Consider the following 19,313-nt stretch of genomic DNA (forward strand, 5'->3'; position numbering starts at 1 on the left):
TTAGTTATACCCTCAACAGCTTTATTTAGTCAGAAACCACAAAGTCTAAATTGAAAAAAAGAAAAAAAAAAGTAATTTCCGCATGACTGTAAAAGTTCCTAAGTAAACACTGTACAACTGTGTAAACACAATCAGAATCATGTGGCCCACAATGAAAGCATACTTTTATTTTTCCCAGACACTGAGCCAACTCTGGTGATGTTGCACGCAATTCTCAATTCAAAGAGACTAACCATATTCATTTTGCAAACTCATTCATCGCATTCACTCATTCATTTTGTGTCTGTCGAGCAGTAAAAAATGTATTGTCTTGCATGCAGGTTTTACACTCCTTTATATACTAACGAAAGTCAATACAGAAGGTCACTTCAATATCATCTTTTATATGCTGACTGAATCGCAAGTAAAGTTTTCCTCAAACATATTTATGCTGTATGTCTGCAGAGAGCAATGGTGCCACAGAAAAAGGAGAAAAAAAATCTTCAATAGAGTCCTGTGACTTCCTTTTTACTTTGCATTACATATGCACATATAGACTGGTATTTTCTCCATCCGTATCAGAGTCTCAGTATGTCTTCTCCATATACTGACTCACTGCCCTTTCCTTCATGCCTCTGAAGGATTTCTAAGACAGGCTTCAAGAAAGATTTTCATAAATGTCCACTTTTGCAAATCCTCCACATCCCTCTGTATGTGCCAAGAGCTATCTTTATCTTAACAGTAAAGGTCATTGGAGGAGACTTAGGGATAGGCAAAGGGTAAGCTGTATTCATTGGACTCTACTTTTCTTTCTATCTATCTATCTATCTATCTATCTATCTATCTATCTATCTATCTATCTATCTATCTATCTATCTATCTATCTATCTATCTATCTATCTATCTATCTATCTATCTATCTATCTATCTATCTATCTATCTATCTATCTATCTATCTATCTATCTATCTATCATTAACATTATTATGATTTCTTAACTCCTTAATGTAATGTGTGGAGGTAATCTATGTCTTAAAACATAAGCAGGATTTATCCCTGCATACAAAATATTAACACAGATCTGATATGAGCGACACAAAATCTCCAATTTATTATTCCAGTCTCATGGGATCTTTTTAAACTGAGTTCGAGTGTCAATAGAGGAGCTCAGGATTACAAGATGAGAGCTGTAAGACAATTCGGATAATGAACAGGAAAGCAAAGTTTCGAGAAACCATAGAGAGAATGAATTTAGTCATAAAAGTGTGAGCGGATTAGCGCTTCTCTTATTTCTAACATTTCCTCTTTGAGGTTCTTACACTAATCTCATTATAAGTGTCTGTCAAGCATACATGACAATTCATTTTAACAAGGTAGAGTGTTCTGCTCCCTTTAAATTCGCAGATTGCTTCACAAATGAAAACACAGAGAGAAGTTCCTTTGGAACAGGCACAGACTAAAGAAAGAAAAGAGAAGGTTGAGGATTTTTGATCATTTCAAACCCAGAGTAACAGTAATGGTTTAAATGAGAATGTTTTTTTTCTTCTTTGGAAAGGAGTTCATTGTGACTACTGCAGTGTTTAATAGTAGCCAAAGGGAATCAGTTGTTGAAAAGTAGGAAAGGAGATGCTGAATAAATTTTCATGCTTAATGTTTATTCTTTTTGCACAATATGATTCATTGTATGAATCCTTGTAATGAATAAGTGCTGGGAATTATGATTGCTGACTTTCAGACAGAAGCTTTGTTCTCATTTTTCACTTCAGGAGTTTTTATTCCCCTTAAGATCAGCGCAACTATTGTCATAAAGAAATAAGACTGTGCTTTAGTCATATTGCAGTTTTACCACGAAACTATTGAAAGAATAAAAGGGCAGCTCATAAAACACTGTGTTCCAGATAAACCTGTGGAGGAAGCAACACATAATTAGTGTCTTGGTAATTGGGGAGAACCATTATAGCGCACTTAGTGTGATGCTAGACTAAATTGTTTGCCAACAGAACATAATGATTTTACACTCTGTAATTGTGTTTTTTATAATAGCTGCCTCCCTTTTCTTTTAACAAGAAAATGTGAAAAATATCCTGAGGCATTGGTTTTGAACTACTTTTATATAACAATCCCACTGCATAAATATTACACTGCCTCTTTGAATGTGCCTGCTGATATATGTAACTTTTAAAGCCACCCAAATGAAAGTGGCTATAATAGGCCTCATACTAACTATCAAGATATATCACAACCCCTGTGATCTCTAGGTGTCCATCACTGGAATAATCTGACCACTATGGATAAATACCATGAGGGGTCTTCAAGCACCAGGAAGACCAGCACCTTAATCATGGCTAATCCCTGGTAGCTAGACATGTCTTGGGGGGACAAAGGAATGGACACATCACCCCAATTAGTAGAAGCTCTAGCTTTAAAACCCTGTCATTAGGAGTCCATAACCTTCCTATCACTCAGCATAGCCTCTCCTTGATGCAGTGTTACAATTTGTCACTTTTATGCACAGTAATCTTGTGGTCTGGTAGTATGCATACATGCTCAGAGCTATACTGTAATAATATGTGTATTTACACACAAACATTACACAGAGTACAGGAAGACAATCCAAATATATCATTTTTGGTGAGGTAAACTGGGCCTGTGCCATGTTGCTTGAGAGTGTATAAACTTACTGGGATGACTTATGTATGATATTCCTTCAAGCATTAATATGAATAAACAGGGAGTGTTGCCCAAGCCACACAGTGCCTGCAAAGGTATGTCAGTATAGTTTGTGGTTGGCATATTGGAATTATACTTTGGAAAGAAACTTGCATTTCAAATACTTTTTCTTTTGGTTAATGAACGGGGAACAGGTACATGGATTATGAATGTCCATATAAATATCAGCTCAGTATGCAGATAGGGTCCCCGGTGTTTTAATGTAAGATAGCATTTGCAGGTCTTTGCTGCTAGACAGTGGAGCATTAACCGTTATCTCGGCACAAGCACTACCATTAAGCCTGGAACAATAAGACCTGGGTCAAGGATGAAGTTGAATGACAGCTCGGGATGAATATAATTTGCAAGGAAGCGATAAAAAGGGGTCTTGTACTCACACTAAAAAGCAGAATAATAATTTTTTTCACCAGGTTGTCGGCTCCAACATATTTCCATTCTTCGCTCCATTTTCGAGCGAAGGGGTCAGATATAAAAGAGGACAATGACCAAGACGGCGAGATTGATGGTGAGAATGAACAGGCCAGCGGAATCTCGACTAAATCAAAGCCATTCACCGTTAATGAAAATAAGAGAGAGACCACACTGTAAATCATCTTATGGTTTAACATATTAGTGATAATGAATTCACGCTGCCACGTTTAACCTTAGTTTTGCAATTCATTATATTTGAGATTAACAAGGGAGGGAACTTAAGTGAACTGTCTGCAGGGAATTACAGCTGGGGCCTCATTGTCAATCAAGGATTGTGTTTCGATGTCTTTCATTAGGGTTGGAGGAATTAAATAAGACTTTCTTTTAATGGCGAATGGCTCTCCTATTTAACGCTCCTCTTGCTCTCCCAAGATGGTTAACTCTTCATTACCCAAATTAAAGGCATCCATCTCTGTTGGCTCCTGCCACATTGCCATGACCTCTACCTGTCAAAACTTTCATGTAAGCACTTGAGTGATGGATGATACCCCCGAACCCCGTTGTCAAAATTATCCAGTGACTGTCCAACCCTCTCTGATCCATTCAATCCATCTCCCCAGGCTACCTGCCACCAGCCACGGTGTAACAATGAAGCCGAGGTGCTAATTTACTCTCATAGAAATTAGAAACTACCTTTTAATTATATGCCTGGGAGTGTTCTAAGAGTTCACAAGGATCACCCTGAAAGCTTTTAGCTCCACATTGTGGGGGCTGATCATTTATATTCTTCAAACGTTTTATTTCAGGGGTCGTTCGACATACTTAGGACCGGAGGGAATTTGTCACACCATCAAGAACGGGAAAGAAAGAAACTTTTGGCATCATTTGAAGGTCACTGCTGTTGTTTAAAGAAGCGATAAGTTAATGCAGCAAAATATTTACGTTCATCTGTTTGATTAAAAAGTTTTAGGACAGATAATTGAATTTAGTTGTCAATAGGGACTTGATGACTGAAATACAAACCCTAATATATGCAGCTCGGGCTCTGATCAATAGATAGAAAAAAAATGTGGTTGTTACTGGTTCCACTCTGGAATTGCATCATGTTGAACTGTTTATAGAGACTCTTTGTCAACAAAGGAAGCAGAGTTGTCTGAACTTCTTCCCAGTTTTTTTCCCTCTCTATTTGCATCACCTTCAGACACATGTAAATATTCAAACACATGCCACACGTCATACATAAAACATGATATAAGTGGTCCCATTCTTGTCTGACCTCTTGTGCTCCCGCTTCTTTCCAAGACAGATGTAGATAACACTCCAGACACACCTCACTTCCTGAGAGGAGAGTTATGGCTTCCTGCAAGAGGCACAGCCATCCCCTGGAGTCCTGAGGAGTTAGACAGCTACCTATGGAGAGGGCACATCTCTGACTTGTAGACCTGCTCTGAGGCTTCTCCTCTCACTTTGAGATCCTCCATGTACCTGTCAAAGGGTCAAAAGGGTACGTTCACTGTAGACAAGAGGACTGTGTTTGTGTTTCTGGGTGTGTTGTTGTGTGTGTGTGCGTGCATGTACATGTGTGACCCCACCCCCACCCAAGCTGTGACAGATGCCAGGCTGTTTATGTGTGAGGTGTGGGAATGCTTTGCGGGCAGGTGGGTAGATATGCATGTATTTGCGAGCGCATGTGTGTAGGGAGGTGTGTGCGTGTGGTTTGCTGTGGTTGGGTTTGAGCAGCGGTAGTATAATGTGAGAAACTGCACTTGTCAGAGTGTGCAGACATGCATGTGAATTTATTTGCGCACGTGTCAGTACCTTCACACACTTCATCTAACTGTACAAGGAGTCAAATGAGAACTTGTTGCCAGGCTCTGTAGAAAAAAAATGAACCCCAAAACTGCTGTCCATAACCAGAGCACAACAGATGGGGAGCTGCTGTTCTCGCAGCCAAGCAAATGATGAGCTAATTGTAGTGAACGAGGTGACCAAAGTTGGTCATATCTTATTCAGGATTATGACTCAATCCTAGAAGCTTGTGGCACTTAGGCAATTATTCAATCAAAGAGAGGATGTGTCAATAGAAGTCGACAAGAGATTAATTATAAGTCAGGGATGGGTTCAGCTCTTTGTTTTTCCTGGTCTTCTGTCACGGTAGTGGCAAAAATGAGAGCTGATGGGTGAGTGACAGCTCTAGTGAAGCAGGAATAATCACAGTGGTATAGTTAACACAAACTCCCTTTAGCACGGACTGAGATCAATTCAGTGCTGTCCTTGATTAAAATGTTTAATTAGCTGTATTAAAGTGGAATATGAATCTTAGGAACACAGAAACATTCTTGAGTGAAGGAAATAATTATTTGATCCCCTGCTAAATTTGTAAGGTTGCCCAATTTTAAAGAAATGAACATCTTTAAGTTTTTATCATAGTTTGATTTTAATAGGGACAGACAGAATATCAACCACAAATTCAGAAAAAACACACACAAATAAAATATTTTATTCTCAAACAAAACATGGCTTAGTACTTGGTGGCAAAACTTTATTTGGCAAGCACAGCGACGAGACATTTCTTGTAATTGGCACTAGGTTTGCGTCTCAGGAGGGACTTTGGCCCAATCTTCTTTACAGAAAGTCCTTCATGTTTCCTGACTATTTGTAGGCCTTTCGAAGTTTCAGCACACTCCACAGATTGTCTCTAGGACTGAGGTCTGGAGACTGGCTAAGCCACTCCATGACCTGCTCCATAATGTGCATCTTGTCTGGCTGAGCGAAGGAGATTCTTGTCTGAGATTTTATGGTACATGGCCCAGTTCATTGGTCCCTCAGTGCAGTGAAGTTGTCCTGTACCCTTTGCAGTTTACACCTGCATGCTTGACTGTCTGGATGCAGTTCTTTAAGTCACACTCAGCATTTCTCTTCTTTCAAACACAGCAGGTCAAGTAACTTCAAGTACATCCGACCACATAACTTTCACAAAAGCCTTTGCCGAATCATTTAGATGTTCACTGGCAAAGACGGGTTTGTACCCTGTATCTTCTTGAGCAGAGGAACCTTGTACGGACTGCAAAACATCATTTATTATGGCGTAGTGTGTTAAAAATGGTTTTCTTGGTGACTGTGGTCCCAACTGTTTATCATCCTTAAATCACAAGGCAGGATCTTGCATCGTGAGGTCCAGACCACGGGTTATTGGTTGTTGATGGTCATTTTGTATTTCTTCCATTTCTGAATAATCATCTCAACAGTTGTCACCTTCTCACTTAGTTTCTTGCTGATGGCCTTGTAGCCCATTGTGCATGTCTACAGTCTTATTCCTGACATCCTTTGACAGCTCTTTAGTCTTCCTCGTGATCGTGGATAGGTTGGAATAGAAGAAACTGATACGGTGGACAGATGTGTTTTATACACATAATAAGTGAGCTCAGGAGTATCTGTTATTGATTGATTGATTGCAATCTGTGTGCCACATGGACACAGCCAATCTGTGGTAGTCTGGCTACGTTGTAGGGAATCGAATACTTATTTCACTCAATGACATACAAATCAGTTAATAAATTTTATGTAACATGTCTATCTATTAAAATCAAACTAGCATAAAAATTAGAGACCATTCATTTCTTTGGAAGTGAGCAAACCTACAAATTCAGCAGGATATCAAATAATTATTCCCCTTACTGTAACTTGAGGCCTTTAGTATAAGCTAAAGCTAACTTTTTTCTGTATCTACAGCCCTCGTTGGTGGCTTAGGTAATATAACACAATGCAAATATATAGCTGCACATGGGAATGTGTGTGTATGTGTGCCTCTACAAGCTCTTCAACAGCTATAGGAGATTAAACAGGCCAATAGAAGGTCTATGAGTCACTCAGCCAATCCTTAGTAACCTGCCATTACTGCCATTATTCATAGAAAACTGTACAGGGATAAAAAGCACTGGGAAATTTTCTCTTTGTTATCTGCCAACAGGTTCAAACGAATAACTGTCATCTCTTAATGTATATGCCCTTTCAAGTTTGAGGGAGTGACCAGTATCTTGACATCTCAGAGACTGCAGCGATGATTTATAAATCAGACCGTCCACAACTTCTCACCTTCAAACACATAACCCGAGGAAATGATAAATTTCAGCAAAAAGTTGTGCAAAGATTTGTTTGTGTTTTACTTCCTTTGTTGAAATATGTAGTTACAAGTTGTTAAATTAGTTTTAAACAAAGATTATTTAATCTTTTTCATCTTTCAAATATCAGTCATCAAAACATTTCAGTCCTCTAATCAGCCTTTGTTCCAGAGAGGATTGAGACAGTGCGACTGAAGCGTCATGTATCCCGATTCCTCGGGATTCCCCTCCATGTGTTTTATCGAGTCCTGCTGTTTTATTTGGCTGACGGGGAACAGGATGTGAGATTTACACCAGCAGAGACAAACAGGAGCAAGCTGAGACACAAAGATGGATTTGGTGGTTAACTCCCCGATCGTGTCATCAGAGAAGAGAGATAAATGGTGAGAGGAAAATAAGCGAGGGGAAGCGGACTATTTTTCCTAAAGCTCCACGGAAGTTTCTAATTATATCCACTCTGAGACCTGCAACCTCCATTGAGACACTGAACCACCCACTGACACATTTTCGACACCAGATATATGCACATACACACACCCTTACTAAGACCTGACCTTCGCTGGCTTTGTAGTCCCTTCTGAGTAAGAACCAAATTAAAGAGAGGAAAATACAGCCATCTCTCTTTGCTGCTGTTAAAGACCACTAATCTCTTATTTAAAGTGACATTAATATGCAGCAAGTTTTCACACTAACATACTTCTGTCACTAAAAAAAAGTGATGGGAGAAAGGGAATACAAGAGGAGGGAAGATGTGTATGTGTGCATGTGCATGCGTGTGAGGTTGATTGAGGGCAAGGGCTGTCAAGCCTTGTAATATGGAAGCTAAGCCACAGAGCCCCCAGCCCCAGGCGGGCAGATGGTAGGGTGGGCAGTGAGGGGCGAGGGTCCACTATCTCTAATTCTCAGCTGTACTTGTAAGATATGCACTATGTATAAAATGTGCTGGCAAAGATCCATGTCCTTCAACTCCCTATGTACCCCTGTTGGCTCCACCCTAGCCAGCTGTGTCTGTGTGAGCTCACTGGGCAGCAGGGATCAAAACAACATGTGAACCTGCCACGACACGGACCACCATCAAAACAAGCGAGCACCCACGACAAGTCTCCCATATCTACATCACAAGAGTTGAGGTGTGTTAAGAGCGGCGCCGGGACTTCTGTGTGTGTTTGTGTCTCCATCAAACACGACGATGGCTAATGCATTAGTCAGTGATTGTATCACACTGGGATGAGCACAATTAGCTCTTTGAGCTGCAGTGGAAGCAAAACGTGAGCCGACACGAACCACAGAGCTTTGTATTCAGATCAAGGGAAAACTCAAAGCTCTACCAAAACTTTGTTACCTTTTTCTTTGTGTGTGTGAAAGTGAGTAGACACACTTACAGAAGCACGCCTCACAAAGACAGTGAGAGCATGATAGACTGACAAAGTGAGTAAGTGGAAGAATATGAAAAGAAGATGAAAGTATGTGCGTATCCCTGCTGATGTTACCATTCAGTCCGCACGGTCCAAAGACAGGAAATGTGTGCCTTCCTGTTTGATCATGTTAAAACAGAAGAAACATAAAAATAGACAGGACAGTAGAAATATTTAACATGCCTGCTTACTTTTAAGTGAACAGGTGAACTTAATAAAGAGGCCCCATTGTGGAACTAGTTCATTTTGTGGGTATAAAAACAGGGTGGGGGATAAAAGAATAATATGGAAAGAAAAATGAGGAAAACATCAAAGCAGATGACAGCTCAATCAATTCATAAATGCCTCTGGACAACTGCAAACCGAGGATTAAATTAAAGAGGCCTGCCTGAAGTACCTAAATACATTTACCACATCAAAATCTCTTATTAACAAATTTAATTCAGCCAATTATAAGGGAGAGATTGTGATGACTTAAAGAGAAAAAGACATACTACACTGCAGGCTTCCCCTCATCTCTCACGCGAGCACGTGCATGCACATGTCACACTTGAACTATGTTCTCTTGGCAGCGAGGTATTGTCTGTAGTATTTGTGGGTGACTGGAACAGATAATCAGTTGTTTAGCTGTCCTCTTCTTCCCACAGGAAAGAGCTGACAGCTTTAGGCCATCACTTAGGTCACGTATTAGAGGCTGTATTATCATGGTGTCTGCACAAACACATACACACACAGACCCGCATTCGCGGCCATATACACACTCAAAATGATCCCCTGTGTGGCAGCTATAGCAGATGGAGTCCTGAGTGACATGTCCTGGCAGAGGAAGGTTACATCATGTAAATAATGTGATACTCTGCCAGACTTTAATGACATTAGAATTAATTCCAACTCTGTGTTTTATGCCCCACACATACACCCAGTCAAACACACGCGCGCACACACAGAGACCTCATTCAGTTGTTTACTATGCTCGTTTGCATCTGTAAACCTCAGCTGGCTTTGAAATTACATTTCTGGTCGTTATAAAGTTGATTATGACATTTTAACTTAATGTATTCTAAGGTTCAGAATACTTACTTGCTAAGTGAAGTTTTTTTTTTGGAGATATTCTCCACTTTACAGTGCAGCTCTGCTAACCATATGCTGTTTAAAACTGATTATTAGATTTGATTAATGTGTATCATGCACAATTACTGGAATATAATTGAACACAGTGGTCGCTTTTGGCACTGCTCCCTGACAGTGGACATGTGCCGACACGACTGAGGGAGCTAAAAAGGCCAAGCAGCTGCCGAGACAGACGTGACTTCTGCTCGAGCCAGAAAAAATGTAATATGTTCAAACTATATTTCACTGTATTGTTTACTTTGAAGCCCCCAGATGTTGTGAACATGTGGATGTTTTATATGGTAGTTAACAGCAGGTCACGCTTGGACTTCCACTCCCTCAGAAACAATTAATAAACTATAAACAGTCTAATGTCCCCTCCCCTGAGCATTAGGTTCATACTGCTTCCGTGCAGAGAAGAAAGGCGGTGAAAATTTGCTTTCAGTTCACTGGGGGGGGATTTCTTTTAACTTTTTACAACTTCTCTGCTGCGGAGCTGTTGCTGTTCATTTGACCAGCACTTAGGGGACGGTACAGTGAGAGCAAACTGATGATGTGGCTGAACTCCATGACTCCATGTTTCTCCCGGCTGTTTTTGTTTGCTGCTGTACACAGACACCTTATCCAAAGTGTAAGCGTATTTTGTTTCAAGTGAGGCTTGTTCTGACATGATGCAAGTAAATATATCTGTTGTCTGGTGGCGTCTGATCTGATTAGTGTGCCATGAAAGGCTCCATTGAGCGCAGGAATCTGGTTTATGCAACATGTCCAATTATAAATGTATAAATGGATGACTGGATTTCGGCTTTGAAGGCAGATGGAAAATTCATTACACCAAACAAGCCTTAAAAGGAAAACATGGAAAAGTCTAGCTTTTGTTTATGCTTTTCTGGTTTGAGCTTCACCTGTCCTTAAGGATGAATGCATTAAACATTTGTTTTACTGTAGAGGAACTGAGCAAAAGCTTATCAATTTTTTAAACAACCCCCCTTTGCAAATATTAAATAAATCTGTATCAATAGAATTTTATGCATAGGACAGATTGTGTAGGTTGGATTAAGTCATCACAGTCCCTGGGAGCTAGCATTCTCAGTTTCATCATCACAGATGGCTTATCCCTTACCCGGGATCCTCTAGCAGGGGTTCAGGGGTCACCCTGCCATCAGAGGAAGCCATCACTGAGTAGCTGACCCCTCCTCTAGCCCCCACCTTTCATCTGTTTCTCTGATTAGTTTACCCATGTGACAGATAGCAACTCAAAATGAAACACCCCATGGACACCCTCCTGGATTTATATATATATATATATATATATATAGGTGTTTCACACAACTCACAGGCTGAACAATATATATATATATATATATTGTTCAGCCTGTGAGTTGAGGTGGACGGCCTTGTCTTGGTAGGTTTACAGTTGTGCCATACTCCTTCCATTTCTGAATGATCGCTTGAACAGTGCTCTGTGGGATGTTCAAGGCTTGGGAAATCTTTTTGTAGCCTAAGCCTGCTTTAAATTTCTCAAGAACTTTATCCCTGACCTGTCTGGTGTGTTCTTTGGACTTCATGGTGTTGTTGCTCCCAATATTCTCTTAGACAACCTCTGAGGCCGTCACAGAGCAGCTGTATTTGTACTGACATTAGATCACACACAGGTGCACTCTATAGGTCATTAGCACTCATCAGGCAATGTCTATGGGCAACTGACTGCACTCAGACCAAAGGGGGCTGAATAATTACGCACACCCCACTTTGCAGTTATTTATTTGTAAAAACTGTTTGGAATCATGTAGGATTTTCATTCCACTTCTCACGTGTACACCACTTTGTGTTGGTCTTTCACGTGGAATTCCAATAAAATTGATTCATGTTTGTGGCTGTAATGTGACAAAATGTGGGAAAAGTTCAAGGGGGCCGAATACTTTTGCAAGCCACTGTATATATACATATCTATCTATCTATATATATATATATATATATATATATATATATATATATATATAATATATATATATATATATATATAAAAGATAGGGTTAAATTTAGAAACTGTACCTTTGAGTTAAAATATATATTTATAATTTTAATAAATGACAAATTAAAAAGGCATGAACATTTTTTTGTGTATTTTGTGAATTTTGTGTATCGTTGCACCCCTAATATATATATTAGGGGTGCAACGATACACAAAATTCACGGTTCGGTTCGATACTTTGGTGTCACGGTTCGGTATTTTTTCGATACAAAAAAAATGTTCATGCATTTTTAATTTGTCATTTATTAAAATTATAAATATATATTTTAACTCAAAAGTACAGTTTTTAAATTTAACCCTAACCCTTGTGCGTGTTTTTTATTTTGACAGTGAATGCGCACCTGCGGACCACTTATGTGCAGCCCTGGTTATTTAGCTCGTCATATTGCAGCCACAGAAATTATTTTGTCCATGAAACCATAAAGCTGCACTTTCTTTTTGCCTTATAGTCTGATTTGTCATAACTTCTCCGTTTTGTGGTAAGCTTTTCTTTGGCTGTCACTTCTTCACCCTGACCTGTCTTGTTTGGCTCAGCAGAACTGAAATGCTTTTACACACTCACTCACATAAGCTCAGCGATTCTCTGCGCGATCAACCTCTCACATGTTTAAGCTGCGGGAGATTTCACTTGTCATGTTTGCATAGTAAGCTAACGATTAATAAGACGATGTCAGAGGAATTGGTGCGCAAATTATCATCACTCACAGATCAGTGCTGTCGCTCTCTATACACAGTTCGCACGATTGCAAAGTGAAAGCAAAAAAACAAGCGCAAATTCAAACGCGATTTCAATATGTCACATATTGACAGTGGCTCACCGATGCCAATGACATAATTACCCAGCTACATTTCTGAAAGAATGCAAAAGCATTGACATATATTTTTCCTTCCTACAATAGCCCGACGGGCAGGGAAGAGATAGATTTTGGTAGCCCGAGTGAAAAAATCGCTAGCCCCAGGACGTCAGGCTAGCGATATTGCAAGCCCTGTATCTGATTGAGGAATCACTCATCTTTGGAAAAGAGAGTTTATTACAGAGAAATGGCTCTTTCCAAAATAAAAGCTATACTATCCGCTTCTTCTGGGCTATATTCTCAGCAGCATAAGGAGAATCATGTGCTAACAGCTGTCTAAATGACTCGGCTAAAGTTAGTAGCATGCTTGTTGTTTTTGTCTTTGCACTAGGATGATGTCGGCGTAAATGTGCAGTCATATTCGTCGTGTTCCCACTAGTGCTTTCAGGTTAATCTCGTTGAAATGACCTTAACACCACAACACGGCAAATCTCGAGCTACCGCCGATCGCCCCGTGCATGGGGCTAGACGGCTAACATGTTAACGAGCTAACTGCGCTAACACACTAGTTCCCACCCATGTAATTGAGCATTGCATGGCACATCCAACATACTGTTTTACTTTAGTCCATGACTCGCTTACCTTCAGGGTCATACGTCACATGAAAACCAAAATAATTCCAAACGCCAGATCTGAATGAGGGTGGGGGAGGTGCCCTGCGCTCTTCCTTCTGACTATGCTGTCTGTGTGGAGCGCTCAGTGGATCTGCGCTCGACAGTGCAGCCTAGGCGGAGTAGTCGAACGCAGATTCACTGAGCGCTCCACACAGACAGCATAGTCAGAAGGAAAGTTGATAAAATAAATTACAAATGTTGTATTGTTCGATACATATGCGTACCGAACCGAAAGCACTGTATCGAACGGTTCAATATCGACACACACACACATTCTGCTAGTGAATGCACTTTCAATTACAAGAAGAAGAGAGTTGAGCCTTTAAATGTTCACGACTCGCAGCCCAGGGCTCTGCTCTGTTGGGTTCTAGAGAGCAAATCCATCCACTTGCCTTCAGCTGCATATCAGGTGTCCTCTAGCTTGTCTCTCACACGTGATTGGTGCGTATCTACCCCACAGCCACAAATGGGGCTCTGCTAAATGCAATGGCATCCAGTACTCATTCAGTCTTGACATTATGTAATGGACAGCTAGCAGAGGCTCAAACAAAACTTCACAGTCTGTACATCTGTACGTGGTTGCTGTGTTTATAAGTAGAATTAAAGCATTCTCCTTTACGCTTATTCTATACAGTAACATTTCTCTATAATAAATGCCTGTTTTTGTTTGGACTTTGCACAGGTTGTAGTCTATGTTCTCTATCGTACATGAGGTAGTCTGTTTGAAAGAGCTTATTATATTTGAAGGATGTCACATTGTCAAGTTCATGACTTGAACATTAAGCCCTGGTCTTAACCCACTGTGGAGGAGTGACAAAAATGAAGTGCAGCATGGGTCTAAAGGTGCTCTTTAGACAACAGGTACCAGCGTAAGGGCTGATTTGAAGATTTCCCTTCGCCATACACTTAGAGAAGTGTAGGCTGCATGTTGATGCAGTCATCAGGGGGTGATTTGGCTGATATACGAGGAGACCTATTGCTCATCAGAAAGCTATCCACCATGCTGATTGAGTCATATGTAGAGCCGCTGGGATAATTTGTCACAGGCCTGCCAGGTCAATGGACTTTGATTGGAACACGGTATGAACTCGAGGATTTCCACTGAGTTGAGTACTCTCACACACTCTCTCAGTCTCAAGATCTTTTCTCACCGTCATATCACATCTTTTATTATTTTTTTTTGTTCTTTATTTCTAAGTTTTCTGAGTTGCACTGTTGCCTTGTTCCTTTTTGTTTCTTCCTTTGAAAAACTTACTTTAAAATCTCAACATCTCCTCTCTGGTGTCTGTATTTTTCCAGCCTCTTTTCTCTTTGCCTCTTTTTTTTCCCTGGCCTCAGCCTGGGGCCCTCTGCTTGTTGAAAGGTAACAGAATCTTCCGGAATGACCCGCTTGAAATCGCTGGGTTGATTTACTGATGTTTCTGTCAGGGAGAAGCACACAGCACAGGACTGTATCCCCCACACTCCACAAAACTAGAGGTGTCAATTACAGTAAAGATCTATGAAAAGGGAAACAAAAAAAAGAGTGGTCCATGATCCAGACTGAACTGTTAAATGTGACAAAAAAAGGAGATCAGCAGACATACATTTCCAGAAACCTTGTCTGAAGCACCTGTTCATTTTGTGGTTAAGCCTGAAACATTAAAACATGTGGCTTAACTGGGGAGCTAGCTGTAACTCTGCCAAAGGCTTGAATATACAAGTTCAGCTGTGCACTGTAACTTTTAGCACTTCACAGTGAAAATCATAGCCTTCGCACTTCTAAGCTGAGCAGTGCAGTTCCCCTTCATTACCTTTCTCCAGGAAAAAAGAAAGAAAGAGAGGTTTGAAAGCAGGGAGAAAGAAATGATGTGAACTTGAATAACTGAAGAAGAAGAAGCATGGCAAAATACCTGCAGTGACTTTCAAAAAACCACAAGATCTTTCATCTGACTGTTTTGGCATTGCCAGGTGGGAGACTCTGTACTGACCATAACATAGGTATGCCTAATCCTCTTTCATCTGCAATATCACACAATGGGAGTATCTGTCCGAGTGAAGAGGGAGATTCATGCAGACATAAAAGGCCGACGAGGGAGTGTTGCATGTCTGTACCAACATTGTCCTGGTCCTTATTATTCTTTGCACATAGCTGTAAGTCTAAACAAGACCAGCTTCCTGAGGAGGACTGCTGTGCACTCTCTGCACTCATGCTGGCCATGGTGTTGTTCTGCTCCAGTGTGTATGTGAGCGAGTATGTGTTTGTATGTGTGCAAGGAGGCTGCACCGTTAAGATGACCCTGCTTTCATTCTATAGGGGCTTTCACTCGGCAAGAGCTCAGCCCCTGTAAAGAGTGAGACTGTGCTGGTGCCTCTCTTAGCCTCTCTTTCTTGTGCAGACGTCTCTTCTCTTTCATTCTCTCTCTCTCTCTTTCTCTCTCTCTGCAGCAGCAGCTTGAGTACTTCCAGCTGCCGACATTGGATACCACCTCCTCCACACACGCAAACTCTCAAAATGGACATACACAGGTACAAACTGGGCCAGTATAGAGCGCATGTACCAAGACTTCCCTCTACATATATGCATTTGCTGAAATGCCTAGAGTTTCTAATTGTGTCTGCATTTTTTAGCCCATATTGTTGTGTGTTTATGTAATCGGTCTATGTGTGCATGCAGACAAATCAGCCTCGTCTGCATCCTCCGTCTGTGTCCACAGAGGCTGTGATGTACCATGGATAGCTGACCAAGGAAAGACACCCCACCTTGCAATGTGCTGCTTTAGCTTCTCAACATAAGAAAAACTCCAGCAAAGGAAAACAAACGAAGCAGAGAAGACAAACGTCAAATGTGACCTGCTAGAAACTTTGAAACAAACAGATGTACACACTCCTCATCCCGCAAGCAGTTCCTCTGTAGCAGCACTATGTCTGTCAGTTCTTTCATCATGTTATGAAATAAGAAGAGAGCACAAGAGGAACTTGTTGCTGGGCTATAAGACCAAAGCAGCCCAGAGAAAAAATGGTAATGCAAGCAAGAGCAGCGGCAGGGGTCTGCCGGGGTGTAACCATAGCTGCTAAACTCGCATTCAGGCCTTTTCCAGAGCAGGGCTCAGAGTATGCAGACGACCCAGGGGCTAGAGACTTAGGGAGGACTTTAAGCTTCTTTGTCAAGCTCCTCGGAGCTCAGTCGACTGCTGTGAAGAGGCCGAAGCATGCAGCTGTCTAGCAACAAGAAACCACTCATACCACACATACTGGCCTGTGGTTAAGGAGTGCGAGTAGGAAAGTGTACGTGGTTCATATTGTGTGACTCAACATGTGGGTCTGAATTTGTGAAAGTGCACCGCTGATGAGTATCACACCAGGTGAGACATGTGTTTAGAAGGCTGATAACATGCTTTTAATATTTAGATTTCAGACTTTATAACACAAGTGTAACACCAAATACACAGTTTGTCTATGAAAACATGCAAATGTAAAGAATCGCTTTGCATTTTATGAACACATCACATCTCCATTTGTGTCATTAAAACTACGCTTAACGTGTAAGTAATGAATCAAACACCTATTCAAAGAAAGACACCCAGTTAAACTGTCTAACTCAGCCTACTAATGCCTGATTTAGAGAGGTAGGTACACTTAAGGACTTAAGCAATTTCACATGGAATAAGGATGGTGGATTCTGTCTTCTGTCACAACGCTTAAATTGCCTTTAAAGTGGGATTTCCGTATGGCTGCTACAGGCAAAAGGGATGACAACAGCCAGCAATAACTCTTTCAGTGTCCATGTAGACATGTATTAGTTTTATTTTGATATGAAAAACAGTGAAACTAATTGATCATGAGCCTTCTTTTCTGGCAATTGTAACGGCCAATATATTATAAAATTGTAGAGGCAGTATAGCAGTGACAGTGATTTATCAGTATATGAGGTCTACAGTGTTTCTTATAGGCCTCATCTACATAAAGTACGGTCCTTACAACGAACACATCAATATGCATGACTCATTCTCGAGTCCTGTGAGATGTGGCGCAGACAGAGCCACAGACATTGGACAACACAGCAAACCTAAGCGCTGTCTTTCAATGACAGTATTATCAGTGAAACTAACACCCTCTTTGGAATGCCACAAACCTGCCTGGAGACATGGAGCAGCTAGTTTTATGAAGCCCATCCCTGCACTGCCCCAAATGAGCCATGGTGAATTCTCCACCGCCAGTCAATCCCTGGGGAGGCAGTCAAGAAAACCCTATTATATTTGGGGGCAGGCACCGCTCAAACTGACAGCAACTGCTGCGACAGCAAAGCTCGCGGAAAGAGGGAGAGAGAGGGAGGTATGTTCACCATCTCTACGTGACAACAGGCTAAATTGCTCACAAGTTGGTCTCATTTGCTTTGCATGGCGATTGCGCACACAGAACAATGCACTTTGCAGTTAAAGATGAACAAACCTTCTGAATTATGCTAACAGCCCAGAGTGCTCGGGCTCCCTCGTCTTACAAGTGCTTCATCAGTTTCGCACAAAACCCAAAGTAAAAATCGAACCATAAATACAAATTAAGCTTTGCTCTTAAAAACAGCTGCTAAATTTATTTGAGTGCTATATGATTAGCTAACTAAAAAAAGCTACGTTCATTAAGTTGCACTTTTCCAGATGTCTCTCTACGCTCAAACCATTGGGCTCCCCATTGTATGCGTCTGCAATTTAAGATCAGTTATTAATTTTATAGTCCACTTAAAATAGCCGCACCTGTAATTAGAATCTTAAATTGTAAACTGTGCACATGCTTGTGTGCGTGCATACACACACACACACGCACACAGAGAAAACCACAAACTGGTCATGGAATATAACCAAAGCAGGGAAATTACCGCAGCGCATACGTCTGGAAGTCCCTTCTCTGTGAAATGCGTATGAAGCATTAAAGCAACAGCAAAAAAAGTAGCATGAACAGAGTGGAAGCTTGGGAGGACGTGAGTCCACAAGTGCTGGTTTCAATCTGAGGGATAACATGGAAAAGGTCAAGTCTGAGTCGGCAGATCACACATAATCACCTCCCACACAATGCTGCTGCCCTATTCCACAGAAGCCTCCTGATGAGAAGAGTAGATAGACAGACAGGAAGAGGCTGACAGATATAGGGCAGTGGAGGGAGAGAGAGAGAAGGAAGGAAGGAGAGGAAGAAAGGCCCAAATAAAGGAGAATGAGGCATTATCATTCCGAGCATCAACCAAATAGCAGATGGGCAGCTTGTCTGTCTTGGGCTGCGAAGGAGTGGCATGTGACCCTGTTCACCCCAGGCCTAATGAAAGATTGACTGACTGACTCACCTCACTACGCCAGCGTGTATGTATGCTCGACCAAATATTATTGGATGCAGGGCCTGGAAATGATCTAGGAGCTTAGAGAGGGAGGAAAAAACGAACATTGCAGAACAGTGACTGAAGGCAGGGCCACAAAGTGAACTAATCTGAAAATGAACAGTGGTTCTGTGTTACGGGCAGACCACAGCGCAGTGAACTGAAAATAAGTGCAGTTGTGCCATGCTTTGACATGCAACTGAACACAAGGCTGCGGAGTAATGTTGAAGCTTATTTCAAATCACAGTCTGTGATTTAAAAACTACAGAAAAGGAAAAAAGAGTACTTGGAGAAAAACTGGAATTGCACAAGTTATTTTACTGTGTTTAGAATTACACAAAAAAAACATATTGCAGGTAATTCTTTCTGTGACTATGATTGAATGGAAAATCAGAACTGTGCACTCTCTCAAGCCCAAACCAAGTGTATACTGAGCAACCTTGGTTATGTATAAATCATCTGTACATGCAATAAAGTTTGAATGGCTAATGCTTGCTTTGTGCTTCTACAAGTATCACACAATTAATGTTATCCTGGAGGTCAAACAGGAAAGATAAGTGGCTAACCTCAACTGAATGCAAATAGCCCACATGCATACGAGGTGAGCTACTGACAGGAAAGGACTCATTTAAGTGCCTTATGAAAGGGACATTTCTAGAGAGAAAGGTGCAAAAACACAGTTGTTCAGTGTAGTAATTAATTGT

General features: G+C 41.0%; 2 long non-coding RNA genes across 2 annotated transcripts in view; one reads left to right on the forward strand and one right to left on the reverse strand.

Moving 5' to 3' along the window:
* The window catches only part of LOC309695121, a 66,631-nt gene extending 53,238 nt beyond the window's left edge, over positions 1-13,393 (reverse strand). The window contains exons 1-2 of the long non-coding RNA XR_014273041.1: positions 13,237-13,393; positions 4,396-4,604 (exon numbers count right to left, since the gene is read on the reverse strand). This is a non-coding gene — a long non-coding RNA (uncharacterized lncRNA). The remainder of the gene's footprint in view (positions 1-4,395; positions 4,605-13,236) is intronic.
* LOC309695119 lies at positions 1,000-19,090 on the forward strand. Its single transcript, XR_014273039.1, has 4 exons — positions 1,000-4,010; positions 4,426-4,623; positions 15,696-15,776; positions 15,965-19,090. It is a non-coding gene; the product is annotated as an uncharacterized lncRNA (long non-coding RNA).
* The last annotated feature ends 223 nt before the right edge of the window (positions 19,091-19,313 follow it).

Source organism: Aulonocara stuartgranti (assembly GCF_965226115.1).
Source record: "Aulonocara stuartgranti genome assembly, chromosome: 19".
NCBI lineage: Eukaryota > Metazoa > Chordata > Actinopteri > Cichliformes > Cichlidae > Aulonocara > Aulonocara stuartgranti.